This window comes from Hyla sarda, chromosome 1 (assembly GCF_029499605.1).
Source record: "Hyla sarda isolate aHylSar1 chromosome 1, aHylSar1.hap1, whole genome shotgun sequence".
NCBI classification, from domain to species: domain Eukaryota; kingdom Metazoa; phylum Chordata; class Amphibia; order Anura; family Hylidae; genus Hyla; species Hyla sarda.
The window spans coordinates 472,236,407-472,263,701 of NC_079189.1; the positions used below are offsets into that span (position 1 = coordinate 472,236,407).

The following is a 27,295-nucleotide window of genomic DNA, read 5'->3' on the forward strand; positions in this document are numbered from 1 at the left end:
GTGTATACACGTCCATGGTCGTTAAGGGGTTAAGAATACAAAGAAATGATAATTTTTCATTTCTATATTTGACTCAGCATGCATCAGCTTTGATAAACAGGCATATTGCTGTTTGCGACACTGACCTTTAAACCAGAAAGATGTGGGGGCTTTATGCATATAACCTTTCCCCCTTCCCTTGGCTTAGACCAGGGATGATTGAATGCACTGAGGATCTGCACCATGCTTCACTTTATAACTGAATGGGTACTGACAGAGCTATTTCAGAATAAAATAATAATGACGGACAGCTCCTGGCCATGTGGTGACAGATAAGCCTGTTGGAGTTTATATATTTCATTCCTTTAGAGTCAGGTAGTCATATTATTCATGGTGAATGGGTGATACACATCTCGAAGGAGTGCAGCACTGCGGACTATTCTTTAAGTGAACTCTCCACCTCAGCACATCCTTTTATTATATCAAATATATTTTCTATACAAGGCAACCACCCATTTTAGAATAGTATGTATTCCACAAATACTAATATTAATATAAACACTGTCATTACATTAGAGTTCAGTGAACTTGTGTAGCTTCTACTCCAACAGACGACATGATGTAACAGAATTCTATGCTTCAGATTTATGAGTATTTTTTTTTTTTGTGCATCGTGTATTGTCCCTTCATAAGTGTTCAAGATTACATAGAACTGGGGACTCTTTTTTTTTTGTTTGTTTGTTTTAAGCCAGGAACATCACGAAATGCATTTGTGTAGTTTTTTTTAAAAATATCCCATTTTTGTTTTTTTTCTTTTTCTCATGGTTTTAAGCAAGATTTTTAAATACTATTCAAATGAACATTACTGTTTTTTACATAAAGATGCAAGTATAGGAGATCCAACCACGGACACTTTAATAGAAACAAGATAACAAACTAGGATGATCAAAGTAATTTCCTGGAAGGATACCTCTCCCCTCCTCTGTCTTGATGGCTGAACCTGGTAAACCGATATGTCCCATTGTACCAGCCATTGTATGTGAGTCATAAGTGCCCTAGGAAATTTGATAGGATGTGGACCCCCTGGCTTCTCATAGATGCGTCAGCTGACCCCCCCGGCTAGATTGTCCCAGTAGGTCTCCTACAGTGTGCTACTGTTCTCTCAAGGAAGGGACTGGGTTGGGGTTACTTGTGCATGTGTGAGTGTATGTTTGTTTGTTTCTCCGGACGGGTCTCCAAGGTACCCTTCCTTACTGCTAATGGTTGCCCTGTCATTATGGTGGAGTCGGTCTTTGGGACCAAAGGAGGCTGTTGTTTATGTTTACCTTGTTGGTAATGTCTGTTAATTGAAATTCAAATCTAAATAAATACTTTTTATAATCCCACTCAAAAATTCTGATGCAGCAGAATCCCATTGCTGTCGATGGGCCTCCACAGCATGGTACACCCTATGGAATTTCAGCAGCGGAGCTGCCGCCACTGAAATTCCACCAACAAAAGAATGATATTGGTTATTCTTTCAGTGGAATCAGCGAGGAATACATTGATGTCTATGGGGACAGCAATATCCGCAGGGTCCTAGTGCCAACTGATTCAGTTGGTGCTGGCCACCATCGGAATCTCTGGGCCGGAGATTCCTGAAAGTGAACTTAGCTTAGAAGAGTCACAATACATGCAGTGTATGCATTACTGCTTATAAGGGCTGCATGCAGGATTTTCTTAATTATTTCTCAAGAAATAGCTAATAACCTAAAAAAAAAAAAATGACAAGTTCAACATTACTTTGCTTTAGAGGAAATAAAAACAAAGAGCGGTATTCCTGAAAAGTGGAGTAGGTGAACGTCTCTTTAGTTCATTAATTCATGTGGTGGAAACTGTGTACCTGCACCAGATTTATAAAATGGTGCAGGGCATGTGAGAAATCTGGTGCTGATCACATTTCTTACATCAGTACTCCACTTTGCATGGTGGTTTTGTGTGACTTTTTGTGCGACTTTTTAACCTTTGCAATAATTCTGTCACTTTTTAATAATGTTGTCTACAGTTAGTTTGTATGCAATTTTTGGGGGTGAGGATTTGTGCCCTTTTGGGTGCGCCAAAGTAGGCAACTTTTTCAAAAAGTCACAGTTTGATAAATTCCTGACCACTGCAAAAAGTCAACTCAAAACACGTCTACTACAGCAAGAATATAAAAAAGCACGTAAATGAAAAGTCGCATAAAAAGAAGTCGCAAAAATTGCACTGAGCCAAAATATTCTGACAAATTTACCCAGGAAAACCTAAGTAAAAGGCTTTATAAATACACCCCAAAATCTTTTCAGCAATTGAAGTCAAAATCTGCTCTTTTGTGATAAATATTCAGCCATGTTTAAGGTTAGAGTCCCACTTACTGTATTTTGCTACATATTTGCTGCTGCGTATTTACCCTACCCATTAAAGTCAATAAGTAGCAAAATCAGCTGCAGAAAATACACAGTAAAATACGGCATGTGTGACTCTACCCTTACATTATTAATTTTTTGCCATGACTACAACATGATCAGCGCCTCGTGTCATACAGTAACCCTAGATAGAGTAGACTGTCTCCTGCTAGACCTCTTGGTCTTCATGCATATCACCCCACTATGGTGGTTAAAAGTGCTGTAGATGAGTTGCATGCCACGGGTGTCTGGACTGGTATCCTCGGCCGGAACCCATATATTGCAGAGAAGTAGAAGTATAGAATAAAAATGACTGGTCTCGGCGCTGCTTTTGGTAGAAATCCACTTGTTCCATGTGTGGGTTAATAAATTATTTTATTAAAATAATAAAAAGATGATACATATATGGCAATAACGCATTTCGGGAGTTTAATTTTCTTCTTCAGACTGTATGCAATGGTTTTTTTTTCTCTATCTTGTTCAAGGTATTTAAATACGAGGCTAAGGCATAGAAAGCTGAGCTGTTTCTAGTGGCATCGCTGGATCTTGATCCTCAGTACTTGCTAGTAAAGGAGCTACTCTGTTTCTAAGTAATTGATGTTGATACTGTCTAATGATAAAGGCCATTGTCACTGTCATGGTAGCCTTGTGATTGTTATAGGGGACCTTGTGACTGTCATCAGTAGTAAAAAGAATGGGACCTACCAAGACAAGTAGCAACCAAATAGTGTGTCTCTGTGGTACGAATGCCCTTGGTACAAGGAGACCCCTCATGCCAAACCACTTATAGAGTAAATCCCCTAAAGGGACTCCAAATGTGAGTTTATGTTTAAGTTTATAAGCTTACATTAATGTATTTTTTAATATTGAATACATTAAATATATTAAAATCATAGCCCTTTCATGTTACTAGTAATATTCAGACTGGTAGCTGTCCAACAACTATCATGCCAAATTTTAGAATATAAAAGCACTATATGCACGCTGTAAGCTAAGCTGCAGCTCATAAAATAACATTAAAAGCCCTTTGAGACCCCATCTACTATTGTTCGCTTTTAGACATACTTCAAGTATTATAACAATTAAGGGAAGACCACATGTTTCCTTTCCCACCTCTTGTTCAAGGCTATTCTGCATTTACGGAGTGATTCTTATCCTCTGCCTCTTACTGCTGGCTAACTGGAGATTAGGACAGAAACACAGTATTCTGTAAACAGTCCTTGGGCAATGACTGTCTACTGCTTCAATCAGCACATACTGTAGTAAGAACTAGCACCTGAATGTATCCCCTCAAACCAGCCCACACTCAGTAACTTTGTACTTTGGCATTATACACTGCCCAAAAAAAAAAATAAAGGGAACACTAAGATAACACATCCTAGATCTGAATGAATGAACTAATCGTATGAAATACTTTCGTCTTTACATAGTTGAATGTGCTGACAACAAAATCACACAAAAATTATCAATGAAAATATAATTTCCTGATAACAGTCAGTGGTGCAATGTGGCATTGGTGGATGGAGCAAGACATGATGTCCCAGATGTGCTCAATCGGATTCAGGGGAACGGGCGGGCCAGTCTATAGCATCAATGCCTTCCTCTTGCAGGAACTGCTAACACTCCATCCTCATGAGGTCTAGCATTGTCTTGCATTAGGAGGAACCCAGGGCCAACTGCACCAGCATATGGTCTCACAAGGGGTCTGAGGATCTCATCTCGATACCCAATGGCAGTCAAGCTACCACTGGCAAGCACATGGAGGGCTGTGCGGCCCCCAAAGAAATGACACCCCACTCCTTTTACTGACCCACCGTCAAATCGGTCATGCTGAATGATGCTGCAGGCAGCAGAACATTCTCCACAGCGTCTCCAGACTCTGTCACATCTGTCACATGCGCTTAGTGTGAACCTGCTTTCATCTGTGAAGAGCACAGGGCACCAGTAGCGAATTTGCCAATCTTGGTGTTCTCTAGCAAATACCAAATGTCTTGCACAGTGTTTGGCTGTAAGCACATCCCCCACCTGTGGATGTCGGGCCCTCATATCACCCCCATGGAATCTGTTTCTGACTGTTTGAGTGGACACATGCACATTTGTGGGCTGCTGGAGGTAATTTTGTAGGGCTCTGGCAGTGCTCCTCCTGCTCCTCCTTGCACAAAGGCGGAGGTAGCGGTCATTGCTGCGGGGTTGTTGCCCACCTACGGCCTCCTCCATGTATCCTGATGTACTGGCCTGTCTCCTGGTACACAGCAAACCTACTTGCCACAGCTCGCATTGATGTGCCATCCTGGATGAGCTACACTACCTGAGCCACTTGTGTGGGTTGTAGACTCCGTCTTATGCTACCACTAGAGTGAAAGCATCGCCAGCATTCAAAAGTGGCCAAAACATCAGCCAGGAAGCACAGGAACTGAGAAGTGGTCTGTTGTCACCACCTGCAGAACCACTCCTTTATTGGGGGGGTTTTACTAATTGCCTATAATTTCTACCCATTTGCACAACAGCATGTGAAATTGATTGTCAATCAGTGTTGCTTCCTGAGTGGACAGTGTGATTTCACAGAAGTGTCATTGACTGGAGTTACATTGTGTTGTTTAAGTGTTCCCTTAATTTTTTTGAGCAGTGTATATTCTTAAAGTTATCAGAGTAAGTGGAACCTACAGTATATTACAGGGGTGAGAGACAAAGAAGTGATTCAGCGTTTTTTTCCTCATTTTTTATTTGTCAAGACAGTTTACATGTTTCGGTCTCCCAGGAAGATTCTATGTGCACAACTTTTGTCAGCAATCCCTTCCATCTGCCTCGGGTTACTTCCCATCCTACTGTGCTGTAATCAAATGCCGATGAATACTGAAGCCACATAGTGTGAAGGGAGCTGTACAGAATCCGGCTTACTCAGCAACTGGCTAAGGAACAGCAGTTTTATATACAACAACAAAAGATCAAAATTTCAAAGTAACCCATTCATCATCAAGCAAAACATACACCGTCAAATGCTATATCCTCATACTGTTCCTACTGAAAAATGTGATTTTATGGGAATTTGAGCATAACACTATCGGTTCTGTAACTGACACTTAAGAACTTGGCCATAACACAACTGCTATCATACTGCTGCAAGTAGTCCAGAGTAATACAGCTGTGAAAAGTATAATGTAAAATTGTAGGCAGTAGCTAGAGTAATGATGGTCATACACAGTAAGCCAATGGTGGAATAAGCAATGAATTACCGGCATATAACACGCATTTTTAGGCAAAAATTTTTAGCCTAAAGTCTTTCTGCGCGTCATACACCGATAAGCCGCTGCAGTTCAATTATTTAAAGCGGGCGCTTTAAATCAATGAACTGCAGCGGCTTTTGCAGGTCCAGAGACCTGCCGTCGCTGCCCGATTCTCTGCCCCTGTCTATCCTGGGGTCCAGAGACTGCCGGCGCCACTGCCCCATTGCCTCCCCCATCCCCAGTTTTTCTGACCCCGCAGAAGCCCCCAGGAAAGGCAGGGCGAGAGAGGCCGTCGCTGCCTGCTTCTCACCCCCTGCCTTTCCTGGGGTCTAGAGCCCTGCTGCCGCCGCTTCTCTCCCCCTGGCTATCGGCGCCGCTTCCCCATTGCCGTTGCCGCTGCCCCATTGCCTCCCCCATCCCCGGTTTTATAATTACCTGTTGCCGGGGTCAGGTCCACGCTGCTTCTGGCTCCAGTTTGGCGACACAGGAGACGCCACACCGGAGCCAGAAGCAGCGCAGACCCGACCCCGGCAACAGGTTATTATAAAACCGGGGATGGGGTAAGCTATGAGGCAGCGGCGCCGGCAATGGGGCAGCGGTGCCGATTAGCCAGGGGAGAGAAGCGGTGGCAGCAGGGCTCTAGACCCCAGGAAAGGCAGGGGGAGAGAAGCGGGCAGCAATGGCCTCTCTCCCCCTGTCTTTCCTGGGGGCTTCTGCGGGGTCAGAAACAGTGTATCGGGGTATACACATGCACATACACGCACCCTCATTTTACCAAGGATATTTGGGTAAAAAACTTTTTTTACCCAAATATCCTTGGTAAAATGAGGGTGCGTGTTATAGGCCAGTGCGTGGTATACCCCGATAAATACGGTATATATTGTCTAATGAACTTGTTTTGCAGACACAGCCATACACATTTTAGTCAATATGCCCATTACATTTGTTCAAGCTGGTTATACACAATCCATGATACCAGGCAAAGAAGGGGCAATTATTCTGGGAATGTTCTGTGAACATTATGGGAATATTCTGAGAACATTCTTTCCTGAAAGATCGTTCTTGGATGAAAAATCCTTACTGCCCACACCTCATTATTGGCCAGGCCAGCTGCATCACTCACTGACTGTACTTAACGACACCACGGATAGAGCAAACAGGAGGCAGAGTCTGCTCTGGAAGTGGGAACAGGTAAGGATGCAATAGTACCCCCCCCCCCCCTTTTTTATGAGGGACCCCAGGACTAGTTAGAGTTTGCCTGGATGAGAGTTGTGAAACTTTTTAACAAGGATGTCAGTTTGAATGGACCAGTACCCATGATCTCTTCTCCGGACATTAATGGAGAACTCCGGTGGAAAACTTTTTTTTTTTATTAACTGGTGCCAGAAAGTTAAAAAGATTTGTAAATTACTTCTATTAAAAAATCTTAATCCTTTTAGTACTTTTTAGCAGCTGTATGCTACAGAGGAAATTCTTTACTTTTTGAATCTCTTTTTTGTGTTGTCCACAGTGCTCTCTGATGACACCTCTGTCCGTGTCAGGAACTGTCCAGAGTAGCATGGGTTTGCTATGGGGATTGCTATGGGGACAGTTCCTGATATGGGCATCAGGTGTCAGCAGAGAGCACTGTGGACAACACAAAAAAAGAGATTCAAAAAATAAAGATTTTCCTTTGTAGCAAACAGCTGCTAAAAAGTACTGAAAGGATTAAGATTTTTTAATAGAACTAATTTACAAATCTGTTTAACTTTCTGGCACCAGTTAATTAAAAAAAAAAAAAAGTTTTCCACCCGAGTACCCTTTTTACCAGTGGACCAGATACTGCAGAGAGTTCTGGACCTAAGGTTTAATGAACCCACAGTAAAAGTTTGCTAGTCCCAGAAAACGTTGCAATGCCTAAAAATATTGGAGGCCTCCTTAGATAAAACAACCCAAAAATCACAAATAAAATCGAGGATCTTCTCCTCCTCCACACAGTGTCTGGCAATTTTAATTGACATAAGTTTTTCAATGCATTCAGTTCCCCCATCTGATCAGTTCCACAGAAGCCCAATTGAAGACTTAACAAAGAAAGACTCAAATAATATCAGCAGACACATTTCTCATAACAAAAAAGGAATATTTTTCAAAATGCAAGAAACCTACAAGTGGACCAATCTCTGGTGTAAATAACTAAACCTTTCCACTATCTAAAGGTGTATCGTCCACCCCGGTTACCCTTTTGTGGTTAGCCAGAGTGAGAAAAGAAAAACTAAAAGTTTTAACAAAATGAAAATTGTCAACATTAGCTGCTGATCCAGAATCAATAAGCATTTGTCCAGACACAGTGTTACCTATGTAAGAGATGCAAGTAGAAATCAAAATTTTTGTATTATCATTGGGAAATAGCAGTTTGCCCATTTGGCATCCCTGATAACCATGGAGAACGTATGGCACGCGTGCCCCAGGGGGCAAGTCGAGCCCCCTCTGTGGGCACGTGGCCATAGTTCGCCATGGATGCCTTTTGATGCGCTTCCGCTATGCTCAGGGCCAGATCATCACTGGTGATCTGCTCCGGGCCTATGCACCGAGTAAATAGAAGGGGACCCGACCCGCTGCTGCCCACCCTGGACATGTTGCTGGCCCTGCCGCTTACTTGTTTTGCTGGTGCATAGCCCGCAACAAGTTCCGGGTGAATGCTCTGGCAGGGGGCGGTGGGGCCCCCATGTTGTAATCATTACCGTCCAGCACAGACTGCCTATAAGTCCTTCTGACATTTTGAGAGAAGGGGGAGGGCAGGGTCATAGGCAGTCTGTCTGGCCGCAGGCACATGACGTCAGGTCACATGAACAACATGCTGATGCTGCACCAGCAACACAAGTAAGCTCTGCTAGTCTCCTACAATTCCCTAGAGCTCTTCCCCTTACTGAAATATGGGGAGCAAATAATACAGCACATGGGGATACAGTATGTGGCCCTCATATCCCATGTGTGCTGTATACAATAACCCCTCATGTGCTGTATACATCTCCCCCCATGTGCTGTATACATTCCCCCCCCATTAGCTGTATACCATCATCCCCCTCCCATGTGCTGTATACAATAACCCCTTGTGCTTTATACCATCCCTTCTGCTCCATGTGTGCTGTATACCATCTCCTCCCCATGTGCTGTATACCATCTCCTCCCCGTGTGCTGTATACCATCTCCTCCCCGTGTGCTGTATACCATCTCCTCCCTGTGTGCTGTATACCATCTCCTCCCCATGTGCTGTATATCATCTCCTCCCGTGTGCTGTATACCATCATCCCCCTTCTATGTGCTGTATACAATAACCCCTTGTTCTGTATACTATCCCCTCCACTCCACGTGTGCTGTATACAAAAAAAACTATTTTGGATATTGAACTCTGTTGTGTTCTTCTTTAAAAAAAAAAAAGATGTTAATTAGTTATGGCAACTGTAGGAGTAGTTTTTTTTCTAAACTTAAACCTCAGTATTCTGATTTAATTGCTGTGCTGGCACTTTGAGGGAAAAAAAGTTGGTGTGCATTATGGTTTGGGCACTCGGGCTCTAAAAGGTTCGCCATCACTGGTCTAGACACTGGAGATTGCTTGTGTCTGTGACAAGACTTGAGCACATAGTTGCATCTCCATAGTAGAAGCATAGACCTTCACTCTTCCAGAAATCTCTCTGTTCCTGGGAGGTCATAATACTCACTTACAAGGGTTCCTCTACTGGCCAGGTGAAAAGAATAGAAGTAAAGGGTAGGTCAGGAAGAGGCAAGTGACAGTAGTGGAAGAATATTTTTGTTGTCGTTCCCTAAGACGTCTATCTGAACATACCACTAGGTTTATGGCCTGGTTGAGAATATCTCGGGAGGGATAGCAAGTTCTTTATGGTATCTGACAAACCCAATCTAAACTGACACCTAAGAGCAGAATTATTTCATCCCCATGCCGCACACCATTTGAGGAAATCCGCTCAATATTCCTAAGCTGGTCTGTGACCCTGTCTTAAAGCTGCCATGAGCCACCCTGTCATATAATAACCCCAGAGAAGCAAGCAGACAGTCCACAGAAGCTAACTTGGGAGCGTTGGGAGGAAGATAAATAGCCTATTCCTGGGGGTCTCCCTGCAGAAGGGACATAACTGATCCCACCTTCTGAGACATGGAGCAAAGGGAGTGAGGTTGAAGGCTAAAAATAGGCTTGCAGCTTTCACGAAAAGCTTTAAACGTAAAAAAAAACGATCTTTGAGTTTCATTTGGGGTTGAACTGGAATTAACAAGGGGGCAGCTGGAGTATTGGGACTAGAGGGCTCCTGGTTGTGGAATCTCTCAACCAGTTCCTGTGCCAGCTGAGTAAGACCCTGCATTTGGTCCACTGAAACCAACCTGGCATCCATGATAACCTAGTGGCACCACAGTATGTGGCCTATGTTACTATCACATCCAAATTTGGGAGTAGTGCAGCCCTGATGTTAGCCCAAACCACTAACCCTACCTACTTAGATGTTAAGCCCTAAACTGAGGCTCCCAATTGGGAATGGTGCAGGGGCAACAAGAGCAGTCAGTCAGCCCTAGTCAGCAACACCGATACACAGATAGTCAACAATAGATTTTAAAAAGCCTGCCTCTGGGCATCCAGTGCCCACATCTTCTCATTGGTTGTGCCAGCCATGTCCCTTGGTGATAAATGGCCCTGAGACGCCATGGCCAGAGTGAACAGGAGGCAGAGCCAAAACTGGAACCAGAAACAGATATGTATGTAACAGATTTTGACATGGATTCTGCACCTTAATTTCCATCAAACCCAAATGTAATCCATGTGCAATGGAAAACTTCCGCATGTATTTTTGGCAAGACCGCAGAACACAATACACTGCCGAAAAAATAGTACGCCTAAATTTTTGTGTAGATTCTGCACAGAAAAGTCAAGTATAAGCCCTGCTGTCATTCTATTCCATTCTGCATGCAGATCCGTGGTACTACAAACTGCATATCTCTGGCACATCTGCCGCAGAAGTTCACCAGTCACCACTCTGCTGCGTAAACACATCGGATTTCCCAGCAAATTGCGCAAACATATAACAGTACTACTTTTATTGTGCAGATAGGTAAACATTAATTGTATAACTATGCATGTTATGTATATTCAACCATTTATATACAATGTCTACATACACATATTATACACTCATGCACCTTATAATATAATCCTGGTATTTAGTACCAAATGCACATATTATTCATACTACTACATGTTCCAATCACACATACTTTAAATATATATATATATATATATATATATATATATATATATATATATTATTAATATTTATTAGCTTAGCTTAGATTGCAAAATTGAACGTACAACTCATGAGCATGAAGCTGGAGTTTATTGGCTACATATTGAAGAATGATACATATTAGCACACAGTATGTCTGAAAATATCATAATAAAGTCATGTAAATAATAGTAAAAAAACAGACACATATGTTGCTGCAAATAGTAGCTGCTCCCCAAGTCGTCTTACCTTTGCAGGATCAGTATTGAGGACAGGTTCAGCTTTCCGCTTCTCAGTAATGGATTTTTGGTTCTCTGGAGAGAACATGGTCCTCTGGTTTGAAGGATGGTATTGGTACAGTAAACATACATGAGACCTGCACTGGCCAACACATAGGCAAGCCAACTGTAGCTGTGGCAGTAGTGTGAGAAAAGAAACAGGTGGCACAGCAATATAGTCTCTCTACGCTAACAAAGCCCGCTAGCTTGTTGGCATTGTATGAGAGCTCAGCAGCCTCACACAAAATACACTATCTCAGGGAAAACTACAATTCTTCATAGTGTGGAAATCTCTCACTGGCACCAGGAAATTTTAAACGGACATATCTTTTGAAGCTAAGCTTATACCATCTGTTCTCTCATTTAACTGCAACCCCTTGAAACCATGTAAATCCTGAGTGTTTTTGTATCTACATGTCCTTGGGATTTTATACTGTAAAAGCTTTTATTGTTTCTCAAATGAAAACAAGACTCAGCACTCCAGACATGAAAAACACAAATAACTAAAAATATTTCTCTGCTACTTTAATAAACATTAAAACCACATTGGCCTCCATTCTATACGCGTTTATCAACGGCAATTTTTGCTCTGATGGTAATTTATGAGAAATACTAATGCATTTTACAAAATATCAAAAACTTGTAATGGGGGAAATGCATTATGGATACTTTATATGAAAACACTGATAAGGAAAGACTAAACAAAATGCACATCATGGGCCCTTATTGCTATTAATGTGGACTTGTATTTGCTACAAATGTAATCAAAGCCTAAGTGCTAACTATACAGTATACAGGGGGTATTCTGGTGACCCTTCTCAACAACTGATTGGCTGATTTGGTATGTCCTCCAGGGCTGACATGTCAGAGGAAGAGGGGTGCAGCAGATAGCAGCGGTGACCAGGAGCCAATGGAACAGCCACCTGCTTTAGGATTTATTTTTAACACAAATGCACAAAAAAAAGAAACAAATGTAGTGGTGCCGGTACCTGTGTGAATTCAGCTCCACGAGATGGATAGTATAACACTCGGGCACAAAACCAGATCGAATCAGCTGACGGCGGTGTTAGGACAATAGGAGACCCAGTCAATGCAAGTATAGGACAAAAGAAAAACAGGCGTCCTGCACTCACCCATCTCGGGCTGGTCAATTGGGCATGTCAAGCAGAGATAGTGTGGGGTGCTCAGAGGTGACTGCTGGCGGTTTCACGCACACAGGCGTGCCTCTCCCGGCGTGTGCGTGAAACCACTCGCAGTCGCCTCTGAGTGCCCCACACTATCTCTGCTTGACATGCCCGATTGACCAGCCCGAGATGGGAGCTGTATTATCAGAATTTTGACGGTGAGTGAAGGACGCCTGTTTTTCTCCTGTTTTTGTCCTATACTTGGATTTATTTTTAAAACAACAATTGTGCAATACAAAGTACACATCAAATAGATACAAGAAATAACAAATTACTAAATTATTCCTGCTTAGTCAAATTTAGTCAAATTCATTTAGTGAAGGTGATGAAATTATCATAGAAGATGGTTGTGATGAAATGTTAGCAGAGTGCTGCATTTTGTTCCCTCATAATGCACTTATGATGGCTACATTTCAGATGCAGCCTACAGGGCTTGGCTGTAGTTATATTGGCAGAAGCCAGAGCATTGTCCCAGAGAAAATCTGCCATTTGTAGAACAATATTTAATACAGTTTCTGATTGATGCCAGAATAATATTACATGTTTTTCATATATATATATATATATATATATATATATATATATATATATATTAGCTTAATACCCGGCATTGCCCGGTTTTTCCTTCCTAATCCTTGTTGGGGAGGAAAGTAAACAAAGGAGGAAGCTTTTGACTTCATATCCCGTCCTCATATGTTGTTGTCATATCCCAACCCCATATCCTGTTCTCATATCCCGACCTCCTATCCCGTCATCATATCTCGACCTCATATCCCATCCTCATATCCCGTCCTCATATTTCGACCTACTATCCCGACCTCCTATCCTGACCTCCTATCTCGACCTCCTATCCCGACCTCCTATCCCGTCCTCCTATCTCGACCTCCTATCCCGACCTCCTATCCCGACCACCTATCCCAACCTCCTATCCCGTCCTCCTATCTCGTCCTCCTATCCCATCCTCCTATTCCATCCTCCTATCTTGTCCTCCTATCTCGTCCTCCTATCCCCTCCTCCTATCTCGTCCTCTTATCTCGTCCTCCTATCCTGTCCTATCCCATCCTCCTATCCTGTCCTCCTATCTCGGCCTCCTATCCCGACCTCCTATCCCGACCTCCTTTTCCCGACCTCCTATCCCAACCTCCTATATCGGTCCTCCTATCTCGACCTCCTATCCCGTCCTCCTATCCAGTCCATCTATCCCGTCCTCCTATCCTAACCTCCTATCCCGACCTCCTATCTTGATCTTCTATCCTGACCTCCTATCCCGTCCTCCTATCCCGACCTCCTATCCCAACCTCCTATCACGTCCACCTATCCCGGTCCTCCTATCCCGTCCTCCTAACCTGACCTCCTATCCTGTCCTCCTATCCCGAACCTCCTATCCCGAACCTCTACCTCCTACGCCGTCCTATCTCGACCTCCTACCCCATCCTCCTATCTCGACCTCCTATCTTGACCTCCTATCTCGACCTCCTATCTCGACCTATCCCGTCCTCCTATCTCGACCTCCTATCCCGACCTCCTATCCCTTCCTCATATTTTGACCTCCTATCTCGACCTCCTATCTCAACCGCCTATCTCGACCTCCTATCCCGACCTCTTATCCCATCCTCCTATCCCGACCTCCTATCCCGTCCTCATATCTTGACCTCCTGTCTCGACCTTCTATCCCGACCTCCTATCCCTACCTCCTATCACGACCTCCTATCCCGACCTCCTATCCCGACCTCCTATCCCGACCTCCTATCTCGACCTCCCATCCTGACCTGTAATATGTGTACCAGGTATTGAAATATCTCCAGCCATACAGAAGTTATGTGAGAACATACATTTCCCATTGATTTGCATGGGACTTTAAACAAAAACCCTGACACTCACAAATAGGGTAGTAAAGGGTTAAATTAACTATCCTATATTTTAAGTGGACATATAAGTAACATGTGACCAAGTTTTATCGAAATATCTCCAGCCGTTTGGAAGTTATGCAGTAACATATATTTCCCTTTGACTTGTATGGGACTTTAAACATAAACCCCGCCCCTGGCAAATGGGGGTGAGTAAGGGTTAAATTACCTATCCTATGTTTGTTGCTGACAAATAAGTAACATGTGTGCCATGTTTCATGTTAATATCTTTAGCTGTTTGGAAGTTTTTGTGGAACATACACACATACATACATATATACACACACACACACACACATAGAGTTTTATATATATATATATATATATATATATATATATATATATATACTAGCTGAGTACCCGGCGTTGCCCGGTTTTTCCTTCCTAACCCTTGTAGGGGAGGAAAATCAACAAATTAGGAAGCTTTTGACTTCATATCCCATCCCCATATATTGTTGTCATATCCCAACTCCATATCCCGTCCTCATATCCCGTCCTCATACCACGACCACCTATCCCGACCTCCTATCCCGACCTCCTATCCTGTCCTCCTATCCCGTCCTCCTATCCCGTCCTCCTATCCCATCCTCCTATCTCGACCTCCTATCTTGACCTCCTATCTCGACCTCCTATATCGACCTCCTATCCTGACCTCCTATCCCGACCTCCTATCCCGACCTCCTATCCCAACCTCCTATCCCGACCTCCTATCCCGTCCGCCTATCCCGATCTCCTATCCCGTCCTCCTATCCCGTACTCCTATCTCGACCTCCTATCTCGACCTCCTATCTCGACCTCCTATCCGGACCTCCTATCCGGACCTCCTATCCCGACCTCCTATCCCGACCTCGTATGCCAACCTCCTATCCCGTTCTCCTATCCCGACCTCCCACCCTGTCCTCATATCTCGACCTCCTTTCCTGACCTCCCATCTCGTCCTCCTGTCTCGACCTCCAATCCCGTCCTCCTATCCCGACCTCCTATCCTGTCCTCCTATCCCAACCTCCTATCCTGTCCTCCTATCTCTACCTCCTATGCCATCCTATCTCGACCTCCTACCCCATCCTCCTATCTCGACCTCCTATCTTGACCTCCTATCTCGACCTCCTATCTCGACCTATCCCGTCCTCCTATCTCGACCTCCTATCCCGACCTCCTATCCCTTCCTGATATTTCAACCTCCTATCTCGACCTCCTATCTCAACCGCCTATCTCGACTTCCTATCCCGACCTCCTATCCTATCCTCCTATCCCAACCTCCTATCCCGTCCTCATATCTTGACCTCCTGTCTCGACCTTCTATCCCGACCTCCTTTCCCGACCTCCTATCTCGACCTCCTATCCCGACCTCCCATCCCGTCCTCCTATCCCATCCTCATATCTCGACTTCCTATCCCGAGCTCCTATCTCGACCTCCTATCCAGATCTGTAATATGTGTACCAGGTATTGAAATATCTCCAGCCGTACTGAAGTTATGTGGGAACATACATTTCCCATTGACTTGCATGGGACTTTAAACAAAAAACCCGACCTTCTCAAATGGGGGTAGTTAAGGGTTAAATGAACTATCCTATATTTTAAGTGGACATATAAGTAACATGTGACCAAGTATTATCGAAATATCTCCAGCCGTTTGGAAGTTATGCAGTAACATATATTTCCCATAGACTTGTATGGGACTTTAAACATAAACCCCGCCCCTGGCAAATGGGGGTGAGTAAGGGTTAAATTACCTATCCTATGTTTGTTGTTGACATATAAGTAACATGTGTGCCAAGTTTCATGTTAATATCTTTAGCCATTTGGACGTGATGCTGGAACATACACACACACATACATACACACACATGTTGAGTTTTATATATATAGATATATATATATATATATATATATATATATATATATATATATATATACGTGTGTGTATTAGTGCATTATTTGAGTCCTATGTTATCAGTATTTGGAGGATTTAACTATATGCTTAGGAAAACTTATTTGCTGAGCCTTTTTCTTTTCCAATCAATTAACTCCATTTAAGGGGTTATCTAGTTTAATTGAAGGAATTCTTGACGCATCCACTTTTGTAGCGAGCTTTATGCTTCAAAGTGGTCCCCAAGAGGAGATCTTAGAGATCGCTCCTTGCAACGATGCATACAGGCTCCTGCAGACAGAGGTGGTTCTCATCATCACTGCAGTCTGTCTACACTGCTATAGTCACTATAACAAAGCTGTCGCTTTCAAAAGGACGCTGCCCCATACAGTTGCACAGCACTAGCTGAATTCCAGAAGGCATAATGTAATACATGTGACTTTGCATGGTTGTGTGCAAAATTAACATAACACCTTCAAAATAACAAATTAAGGGTGGTGCTTTGGATAGCAAAATATATATGGCGAGATTTATAAAAATCGGTGCAGAAGAAAAGTGAAGCAGCTGCCCATAACAACCAATCAGAGGCTTTTTATTTTTTTTATTAAAGACGCAAGCTGTTTGGTTGCTATGGGCAACTGCTCTACTTTTCTTCCGCTGGTTTTAATAAATCTCCTTACTGAATACCTGTGGTCAGTTTAAAAAAATAGACTTTTTTAACCTCTTCAGGACGCAGGGCATACCTCTACGCCCTGTGCCCACTCACCTGCTATGACGCAGGCTTACGAGCTGACCCCGTGTTATAGCTATCAGCTGCCAGGACCTGTGTCTAATGCCAAACATAAATTAACTTTTAGCCAAGTTTTATTTATTGTTTTGGGGAGTCTCTAGTTTAGGACGGTTCCTGTGGGACATCTCCCTATAGAAGTGTTGCCCTGAGACCTCTAGGAAAGCTTTGGTTGGTCTAATGCCAAACATGTCTGGCATTAACCCCTTAGATGCCGCAATCAAGGTCTAAAAAAAGCAAACCCAGCCGCTCAGCGGAGCTGATCGAGACCACCGCGTTAAAACCGTGGTGTCCCAATCAGCTGAGAGGACAGCGGGAGGGCCCTTACCTGCCTACTTGCTGTCCGATCTGTTCCTCGATGCTCCAGGAAGCCTCAGCAGCCTGGAGCAATAGAGCACAGATAACACTGATCAATGCTATGCTATGGCATAGCATTGATCAGTGTATGCAATCCAAGGATTGCATGTAATAAAATCTTGAATCACCCCCCTCCCCACCCCCCCAAAAAAAATGTAAACAAAAATACTGTCAATAGCGTATACATAAAAAAAAAATACCAAAGTCCCAAATTGCAAACTTTTGGTCATTTTGTATACCCTAAAAAATGTATAAAAAGCGATGAAAAAGTCCAATCAAAACAAAAATAGTACTCAGAAAATGAGCCCTCACACATGCAAGTATATGGAAAAATTTTAAAGTCATAAGGGTTAGAAGAGGACAATTTTAAATGTAATAATTTTCGTGCACAAAGTTATAATTTTTTAACAGAAGTAAAATAAAATCACACCTATTTAAGTTATTATTTTAGGGTATCATTTTGATCGTATGGGCCTACAGAATAAAGATAAGGTGTCAATTTTACCGAAAAGTGCACTGTATAGAAACGGAAGCCGCAAAAAATAACAAAATGGCACGTTTTTTTTTTCAATTTTGTCCCGCAAATAATTCATTTTTGTTTCGTCATAGATTTTGTGGTGAAATTACTGATTTCATTACAAAGTAAAATTGGTAGTGCATAAAACAAGCCCTCATATATGTCTGTAGGTGGAAAACTGAAAGCGTTATGATTTTTAGAAGGTGAGGAGGAAAAAACTAAAGTGCAAGAAAGGGTTAAAAATCATTTTGTAGCTTCTGTTAGTCACATTTCAACACTGTTTTTATTTTTTTTGCTGTGAATCAGTCCTCCCCCTAATCAGCACTCCAGACTGCATTTCCTGTGTTTGGACTTCTGTCAAGCCAGTAGGAGTGCAAAGTCTGTTGAAAAGATGGGGGAAAATGTACTCTGGAAAAGTAGGGAGACACCTAGTGGCAGCTTTTTTTAACCCCGTAAGAAAGCTTTCATTTTGACACAACCAAAAAAATGCTATTTTTGTGGGGAAATTGATAAGAAAACAGCAATTTTGCTAATTTTGTAAGGTTTCATTTTCATGCTGTACACTTTACGGTAAAATAGACCTGTTGTCTTTATTCTGTGGGTTCAATATCATTAGAATGATACCCATGATTACATACTTTTCTATTATTATACAGCTTTAAAAAAAATCACAAACTTTTTAACCAAATTAGTGCGTTTAAAATCCCTCTATTTTGCTGACCAATAACTTTTTTATTTTTTCGTATAAGCGGTGGTATGAGGGCTCATTTTTTGCACCGTGATCTGTAATTTTTTTTTATTCCACATTTGCATATATAAAACTTTTAATAAATTTTTTATCAATTTTATTTGGAATAAAATGTTATAAAAAAGCAGCAATTTTGGACTTTTTTTTTTTACGTTCACGCAGTTCACCGTACAGTATCATTAACATTATATTTTAATAGTTCCGATATTTACGCAAGCAGCGATACCAAATATGTTTATTAAAAATGATTTTTTTTTATTTTTTGGGGGTAAAATGGGGAAAAACATACAATTTAAATTTTTATTGGGGAGGGGATTTTTCAAAATGTTTTTACTTTTATTTTTGCACTTTAATAGTCCCCATAGGGGACTATTTATAGCAATCATTCGATTGCTAATACTGTTCAGTACTATGCATAGGGCATAGCACTGATCAGTGTTATCGGTCATCTTCTGCTCTGGTCTGCTCGATCTCAGACCAGAGCAGGAGACCCGTGGAAGGCAACGGAGGCAGGTGAGGGGATCTCCTTCTGCCGTTCTGGATGATTGGATTTCCGCAGATGCCGTGATCTGTATTGATCACAGCATCTGAGAGGTTAATGGCGGACATCCGTGCGATCGCCGGCATTAAGGGCGCTAGGACCGCACAAGAATGTGCTGTCTCATAGACGGCTATGCATTACAAAGAATGAACGTATTCATTTTTTGTGCAGACACAGAAAATGGAAACATCTGGCACGGAAATTCCGCCATATGCACAGAGCAGGAGAATCATGTTGAATTCTACCATGTGAACATGGCCTTAGTAATGCTTTACTCTCGCTGATAGAGGAAGATCCAATTAAAGAATCCCCTCTATGACATATTCCCTAATGAGGCATATAGAAAAAGACTGTGATGATAACAACAGATATATGGATGGTTTTCATAAATCTGCAACGCAAATTTAATTGTACCTATCATTTGGGATATGTCAGAAGTTTGTATTGGTAGGGGTCTGGGTGCTGAGACCCCCACCAATAGCTAGAATGAAGGGGCAGAAACTCATGGCTGCAGAAGCTTAATTTCTTAAGCTCTGGTGAGCTTAATTTCTTAAGCTCTGGTGAGCGTTATACGCAGGGCTCAGGTCCTGCAGGAACTCATGGGAACGAAGTTCCTGCACTTTTTCACAGCAGGAACGCAGTTCCCATTCGCAGGAGTCCTGCAGGACCAGCCCTTAAAGGGGTACTCCACCCCTAGACATGTTATCCTGGGGGTCCCACCACTGGGGAACATCGCTCCATGCCGAATGACTGGCGAAGGGGGGCAGAAGCTTGTGACGTCACAGCCATGCCCCCTCAATGCAAGTCTATGGGAGTGGGTGTGACGGCTGTTATGCCCCCTCCTATAGACTTGCATTTAGGGGCTTTGGCCGTGACATCACCACTGCAACACTCTAAATTAGGGATGTCCCGATACCATTTTTTTAAGACCGAGTACGAGTACCGATACTTTAATTCTAGTACTTGCCGATACCAAGTACGAGTACTTACATTTTAAGGGGATTCTGACACCAGGGTGACATGGCTTCTGGCGCTGCTTACCGTATGATATGTGGGGTCCTTGTTGTGTACAATGGAGGCGGCTGCTGTAGTATGAGCCAAGATTTCTCTCTTCTCCATTGGACAGAACAGGGAATTTGCATTGGTGGTGAGACCGATGTACACAGTGCAGGTGACTCTGTTGTAAGATTGTCTTTAATAGTAGGTAGTATCCCCTTGCAGACATTAGCAGCAGCCCCCTGGCAGTCATAAGTAGCAGCCCCCTTGTAGACCACAGGCCCCCTTTAGACAGTGGGCCCCCATTTAAACAGTAGCAGCCACCCTTTTAGACAGCAGCAGGGCCCCCCCTTTAGACAGCAGCAGCCCCCCCCCCTTTAGACAGCCGCAGGGCCCCCCCTTTAGACAGCAGCAGGGTCCCCCCCTTTAGACAGCAGCAGGGCCCCCCCTTTAGACAGCAGCAGGGCCCCCCATTTAGACAGCAGCAGGGCCCCCCATTTAGACAGCAGCAGGGCCCCCCCTTTAGACAGCAGCAGGGCCCCCCTTTAGACAGCAGCAGGGCCCCCCATTTAGACAGCAGCAGGGCCCCCCCTTTAGACAGCAGCAGCCCCCCCCCCTTTAGACAGCCGCAGGGCCCCCCCTTTAGACAGCAGCAGGGCCCCCCCTTTAGACAGCAGCAGGGCCCCCCCTTTAGACAGCAGAAGGGCCCCCCCTTTAGACAGCAGCAGCCCCCCCCCCTTTAGACAGCAGCAGGGCCCCCCATTTAGACAGCAGCAGCCCCCCCATTTAGACAGCAGCAGCCCCCCCCCTTTAGACAGCAGAAGGGCCCCCCCTTTAGACAGCAGCAGTGCCCCCCCTTAGACAGCAGCAGGCTCCCCCTTTAGAAAGCAGCAGCCCCCCCCCCTTTAGACAGCAGCAGGCCCCCCCTATTAGACAGTAGCAGGGCCCCCCCATTAGACAGCAGCAGGGCCCCCCTTTAGACAGCATCAGGGCCCCCCTTTAGACAGCAGTAGGCCCCCCTTTAGACAGCAGCAGCCCCCCTTAGACAGCAGCAGGCCCCCCTTTAGACAACAGCAGCCCCCCCGTTTAGACAACAGCAGGGCCCCCCTTGTTTACACAGCAGCAAGTGCCCCCCCCCCGTTTAGACATCAGCAGGGCCCCCCCCGCTTAGACATTAGTAGCAGCCCCCTCCTTGCAGGCAGCTCACCTCCTCGGGCCGGGTGCTGGTGCTGCCGCTCTGCTGCCCTGTTCTCCCGTCCTCCGGTCCGCATTGTGTCGTCCTATGGAGGAGCATGTGACATACACGTAACTCTGCTTCCTGCGTAGCGTTACGCCGGGCGCAGGGGAGGAGGCGGAGTGACGTGTGTGTCACATGCTCCTCCATGGAACACTATGATGCGGAGGACGGGAAAACGGGGCAGCAGAGCGGCACCAGGTATCACACATCTTGTCCCCTATCCTTTGGCCTTAGGGGTTTCCAGTATACTGAATAACCGGAAGTCACATAGGGGGAGATTTATAAATGTCTGTGCAGATAATCAGATTGCTTCTTTCATTTTGTAGAGGTCTTTTTAAAAATGAAAGAAGAAATCTGATCGGTTGCCATGGGCAACTGGGCAACATTTCCTCATTCTAGCAAGTGGTGGGGATCTTGGCACCAGAACCCCTACCTATACAAACTTCTGTCGTATCAAATGATAGGTCCACTATAAGCCAAAGCCTATATATATACATATATATATATATATATATCAGTTAATGTTATGAATTATAATTATTCTTTGTTCAGTGCTACTTATTTCAATGTAATGTCCATAGGCTGCAATCCACCTGCTATTGCTATTCACCTTAAAACATGTACAACATTGTCCATAGCTGTAGTTATAATATATAATAACTTTCATGACATACAGTCATCACTTTATGATCCAATGCATAAACACAGACAAGGATCTGGTAAGTAGCACACTTGTCTCTGGACTTGCTTTTTATCACGGATTGTATACTTGTGCAGCTTACAGTTAAGACAAGAAGTATATTTTACTTCATTTAACCTTATTTATTACCTTCTATTCATAAATATCTAAGGATCTAACAGATATCTGTATTTTTGCCAAATTTGTTTTACATGAGTGCAGTTGGGTCAGATTTGTTAGGGGCAGAAAATTACACATTTGTTTTCTCAAGGTAAACCATTCTATACGTTGTAGATCGTAATGTTTTACCAAAGCAACTTGTATCACCTCTGGAACAAACTGTATTACTGATGGCTACATCATTTTGTTAAAGGGGTACTTTTTTTTTTTTTCAAATCAACTGGTGCCAGAAAGTACCTTCCAGTACTTATCAGCTGCTGTATGTTTCAAAGGAAGTTGTGCAGTTCTTTCCAGTCTGACCACAGTGCTCTCTGCTGACACATCTGTCAATGTCGGTAACTGTTGGGATCAGGAGTGGTTTTGCATTGAAGATTTGCTCCTGCTCTGGACAGTTCCTGGCATGGACAGAGGTGTCAGCAGAGAGCACTGTGGTCAGACTTAAGAACAACTCAACTTCCTCTGTCATATATAGCAGCTGATAAGTACTGGAAAGATTAGGATTTTTAAATAGAATTAATTTACAAATCTGTTTAACTTTCTGGCACCAGTTGATTTGAAAACCTTTTTTTTCCATCAGGATAACCCTTTAAGGTCACTTATCCAGCTCCTGACCCCAAGCCACAGTAGGGGAAGAAATAGAGAAGCCTCCCCCTTGCTTGCAGCTTTTACTGTTATTGAATGCTGTTTTTCCTATTGTTGCTACTGTTCTAACTGCCCCAATATGATGCTAAATAGGCTTCATTTGCTCCATGCAATAGATGCTGCAGTGACATATTGTAAAGCAACATCACTCCCCACGATATTGACAGGGCTCCTAGGCAACCAGCTTTTAGCCATGTAAAAATGGTCGATGGAAGCCGTGCTACTAAAACCACTACAAGACGGGGCAGCAGCACTGCCAAGACAAACTCCAAACCTGAACAAAACCATAGCCTACATAATACGAATGCATAGGGATTCCATATGCCAATGTACAGGCTCTGGCACAAGGTTTTATACCTGTTTTTCTTTTTAGGATCTAATCTTACCCTATGTGAACAAGACCAGTATTAGCTTGAGAGGAGGGGGATGCAGCTGCAGAAGCATCTCTCCCTTTCATCTGGGAGGAGGGGAGCATTGGGAGACATCACACCAGGAAGAGACACTTTTTAAAGTATGGAGGGAGAAAAACTTACCTGAATTTAAGCCAGTGAAAAGGAAAAAGCCCATGATACATACGCAGGTTATATATTTCATTTCTAAATGCACTACATCTGCAGCTGACTTAATAGGCATTGTGATTTTTTTTTTTGTTACAATACTTTTTAATTATTAATATGGAGGTATTTTTTTACACCCTACTGCCAGCATCTGGTGAAATGTCATGGGGAGAAGTATACCTTAGCTAAAATTCAATATAAATCATAAATCAGTTGTATACCCTGGAGAATAAAAACACAAACAAACATAATTGTAATAACTAGTTAATTGTGAAGGCTTAACTAATTATAATGACTAAAGCGTTCTTTGACAACACACAGAAATTATAGGGTGAGTCAACAATAATATACATGTAATACTTTTCCCCCCACCATCCTATGCTTGGCTTACTTTACAGGATCCTCTATTACAATAACTATTAAAGCGTAGGTTCATGTTTGAACAACTGTTAAAAGGTAAATACCCTGTGATTGGTGGGGACAAGAGTATCTATCACATGAAGAGGGATCGGCCGTGGGAGTCTAGCATGGCGGCATCATTTCCGGCGTTCACCAGCTACTGGGTCCGACCATCATCCACATCTAATAAACATAGCTTATGCCCCTTATCGTCTCCTAATTATCGGGGCAGGAAATGCGTCGAGACGTTATGATTATCACCCACATATGCCATAAGATCCAGATAAGTTGGGCTTATTTACATCCATATGTTGCAAATTTTGTTGTGGTTTACCATATCATGGTCTTTATAACTATTCAGATATTTTATTATCTGTATTTATTTCCTGTTCACTACCTGACTGTGTGTTATGACCAAATTTCCAAATTGATATGGTGCCTTCATTTATAAGTAACTTTAGTACATGTTATTTGTATACTTATTAGTCGGGACATTTTTGTGTGCATCCTAATTGATATGGTACCTTCATCTATAAGTAACTATAGCACATGTCATCTGTATATCTATGAGTCAGGATACTTTTGTTTGTATCCTAATTGGAGACTAATTCCTATATACTCACCAACTATATATAAAGGAGTATTTGGACACAATATCTGTCCTCACCACTAGGAGTGAGGGTTAACCACATATATATGATATTGGCAACAGGCCATTTCTTACGCTCTCTCCTGATAATAGCAGAGTAGAGCATGAGCGCAGAATGTCCAGATGATCAGACCCCAGGCATGCAACAAAATGTGGGAGCCAAACAATTATTTGGGCCTATACTAGACTTTAGGCTTTCACGCAGAGGTAAATTGAGGCTTGGAATCAAGGAATTTCTGAAAAAATTTGGTGCCATGTTCCAATACATTTTACAGTGGGAATTTTGTTTGCCCTTATGCAAGGAGGAGCCACAAGGAGTGTAATAGACATTTATAATACTGGTCAATTTTGCAAGGTGTTTACTGCCGTGTGCCTCTACACCAGGCCAATGTCAACAACTGGCAAGGTTGGGCAAACGTTGGTGCCCGATGAAGGGAGATGTTTACTGCTGTTCTCTCCTCTACATTTTTGTGTCCTGTTCAGTTTCTCTTACACAGACTAGTAGAAGAAACTACACAGGACACTGCCAGCCTTGTATTATCAGTGCCGTTTTCATGGCTAGAATGAGTGAAGGACCTGCAGTGACATTATGACCTCATCTGTGAGTAAACAGGTCCTGCACTCAGACGTGGTTCTCCTGCAGTGACAGTCTAGAAACTACGAATGTCAGCATCATTCAAGTTGTACCCTCGATTATGCGTTGGGCATGTTGCTGCATGTGGAAAAAGGAGGGGCAAATAAAGTAAATGCTAATGTTGCCAGTGGGTTAGAGAATGAGAGAATGTAACTGCCATTAGAAGTATGGTGTAACAATGATGATAAGTCACTAGACTGTAGAACCAAGCTTCACCATTAGCTGCCGCTTATACTGTGTCAAAATAATGACTTACAGGACATGCCCCCAGATTGTATGTTAGGGTAAAATAGGGTGAACAATCATCAGGCATGTCAGAAAATCATACAAACGTGTATCAATGTAAGAATTAGAGATGAGCGAATCAAAGCAGACAAACCCAAATTCGTTAAGAATTTTGGGATTTATTCGATTTGCAACAAATGCAAATATTGCCGTGATTCAATCGCTCACATCGCTTAATTAAACTCCATTTTACAGCGTTCCAGGCTCCAGGACACCTGAAATGGCGGATTCACATGTCAGTACATGGGTCAGGGGATGCTGGGAAGGTGGGACGGCAAGGTGGGAAGGGAGGTAGGTGGGATGACCCTGAATCACATGCGGGATGCAGCCTACCAGCATTCATTGACCCCTGTGATGTCACAGCCCTATATAATCGGCTAGAATGGCTAGATGGCTCATTTCATGCCATTCACTGCAGAGAGAGAGGATGACTGTGCGTCTCTGTGTGTTACACAGACATGCTGAATTGATCATACTGCAGCATTGCACTAGTCACATCAGCGTTGTGCAGTGCTTTGCTTGTTCTCACTGAGAAGGATTTTTACGCTGGCCATTAAGCTCCCAGTCACTTTATTCAGCATTTTATCAGAGAGGGGCAGATAGCTTTTCGTTGCCTCATATCATATCAACAAGCTATCTTAACTTCATGAACCATATCACAGGATGCAGGAATGATTTTTCAGCGCAATTCTGTGTATTTTTTCCACAAGTAATCATCTGCTGCTTATACTAGTCCGTAGACGGTATAATAACCAGCAGTTCACACCATTCTTAATAATCTGTGACAGTGCAATTTTGGGTTTAACCACTTAAGTACCTAGGGCGTATGGATACGCCTTGACGTCCTGGTACTAAAGGACCCAGGACGTATCTATACGCCCATTGGATTTCGGTCCCTGCCGTGCAGCAGGCAGGGATCGGACCGGGGTGACTGCTGATATCTATCAGAGGGCACTCCGCGCAAATGCCCAGGGGGGTCATCAGATCCCCCCATGTTGGCAATCGGCTCAAATCGCAAGTCAATTCACACCTGCGATTTGCGCTATTCCGGGTCATACGGTCTATGGTGACCCGGTGACCCGGAATATAAGGGGGATCGCGGTTGTCTAAGACACCTACAATCCCCCTGAAGGGATAGGAGTGAGGTGGCAGGGGTGCCACCCCTCCTATCCCTGCTATTGGTCGTCAGAAGCGACGACCAATAGCAGATCGGGGGCGGGGGGTTAACTTTCGTTTTCCCCGTCCTGCCCATCCACAATAGGTGGGGCAGAATGGGGAAACCGAAGGGGACGGGGCGCCGAAGTCCACTTACCCATGCGAAGGCAGCGGGCGACGGTGATCGGCGGGCGGCATGTCGTGCGGCAGAAGAGGACGGCTCCCTGGATCCTACAGAAGCCGGTAAGTTGATCTGGAGGGCTACAGTCTGAGACCACTGTACAGTGGTCTCTAAACTCTAGCCCTTCAGATGTTGCAAAACTACAACTCCCAGCATGCCCAGACAGCTGTTTGGGCATGCTGGAATATGTAGTTTTACAACAGCTGGAGGGCTAAAGTTTTAGACCACTATACAGTGGTCTCTAAACTATATCCCTCCAGATCTTGCAAAACTACAACTCCTAGCATGCCCACATAGCTGTTTGCTATCTGGGCATGCTGGGATTTGTAGTTTTGCAAATCTGGAGGTCCACAGTTTGGAGATCACAGTGCAGTGGTCTATAAACTGTAGCCCTCCAGATAGCCCTCCAGATCTTGCAAAACTGTAAATCCCAGCATGCCCTGACAGCAAACAGTTGTCTCGGCATGCTGGGAGTTGCAGTTGCGTACCTCCAGCTGTTGCATAACTACATCTCCCAGCATGCCCTCCGGTGATCAGTACATGCTGGGAGTTGTAGTTTTGCAACAGCTGGAGGTACACTGGTTTGAAAATACTGAGTTAGGTAACAGAACCTAACTGAAG

At 43.6% G+C, this 27,295-nt stretch overlaps 1 protein-coding gene across 2 annotated transcripts in view; it reads right to left on the reverse strand.

The window, feature by feature from the left end:
• NOS1 (nitric oxide synthase 1) overlaps window positions 1–27,295 on the reverse strand; it is a 327,182-nt gene that overhangs the window by 250,535 nt on the left and 49,352 nt on the right. Inside the window, exon 1 of one of the 2 annotated variants that reach the window (XM_056536930.1) lies at window positions 11,140–11,383. The exons of the other annotated variant lie outside the window; for it this stretch is intronic. The gene's annotated coding sequence lies outside the window, so the exon portion shown is untranslated. Of the gene's footprint in view, window positions 1–11,139; window positions 11,384–27,295 lie in introns of those variants that run through there. 2 annotated transcript variants of the gene reach the window in all.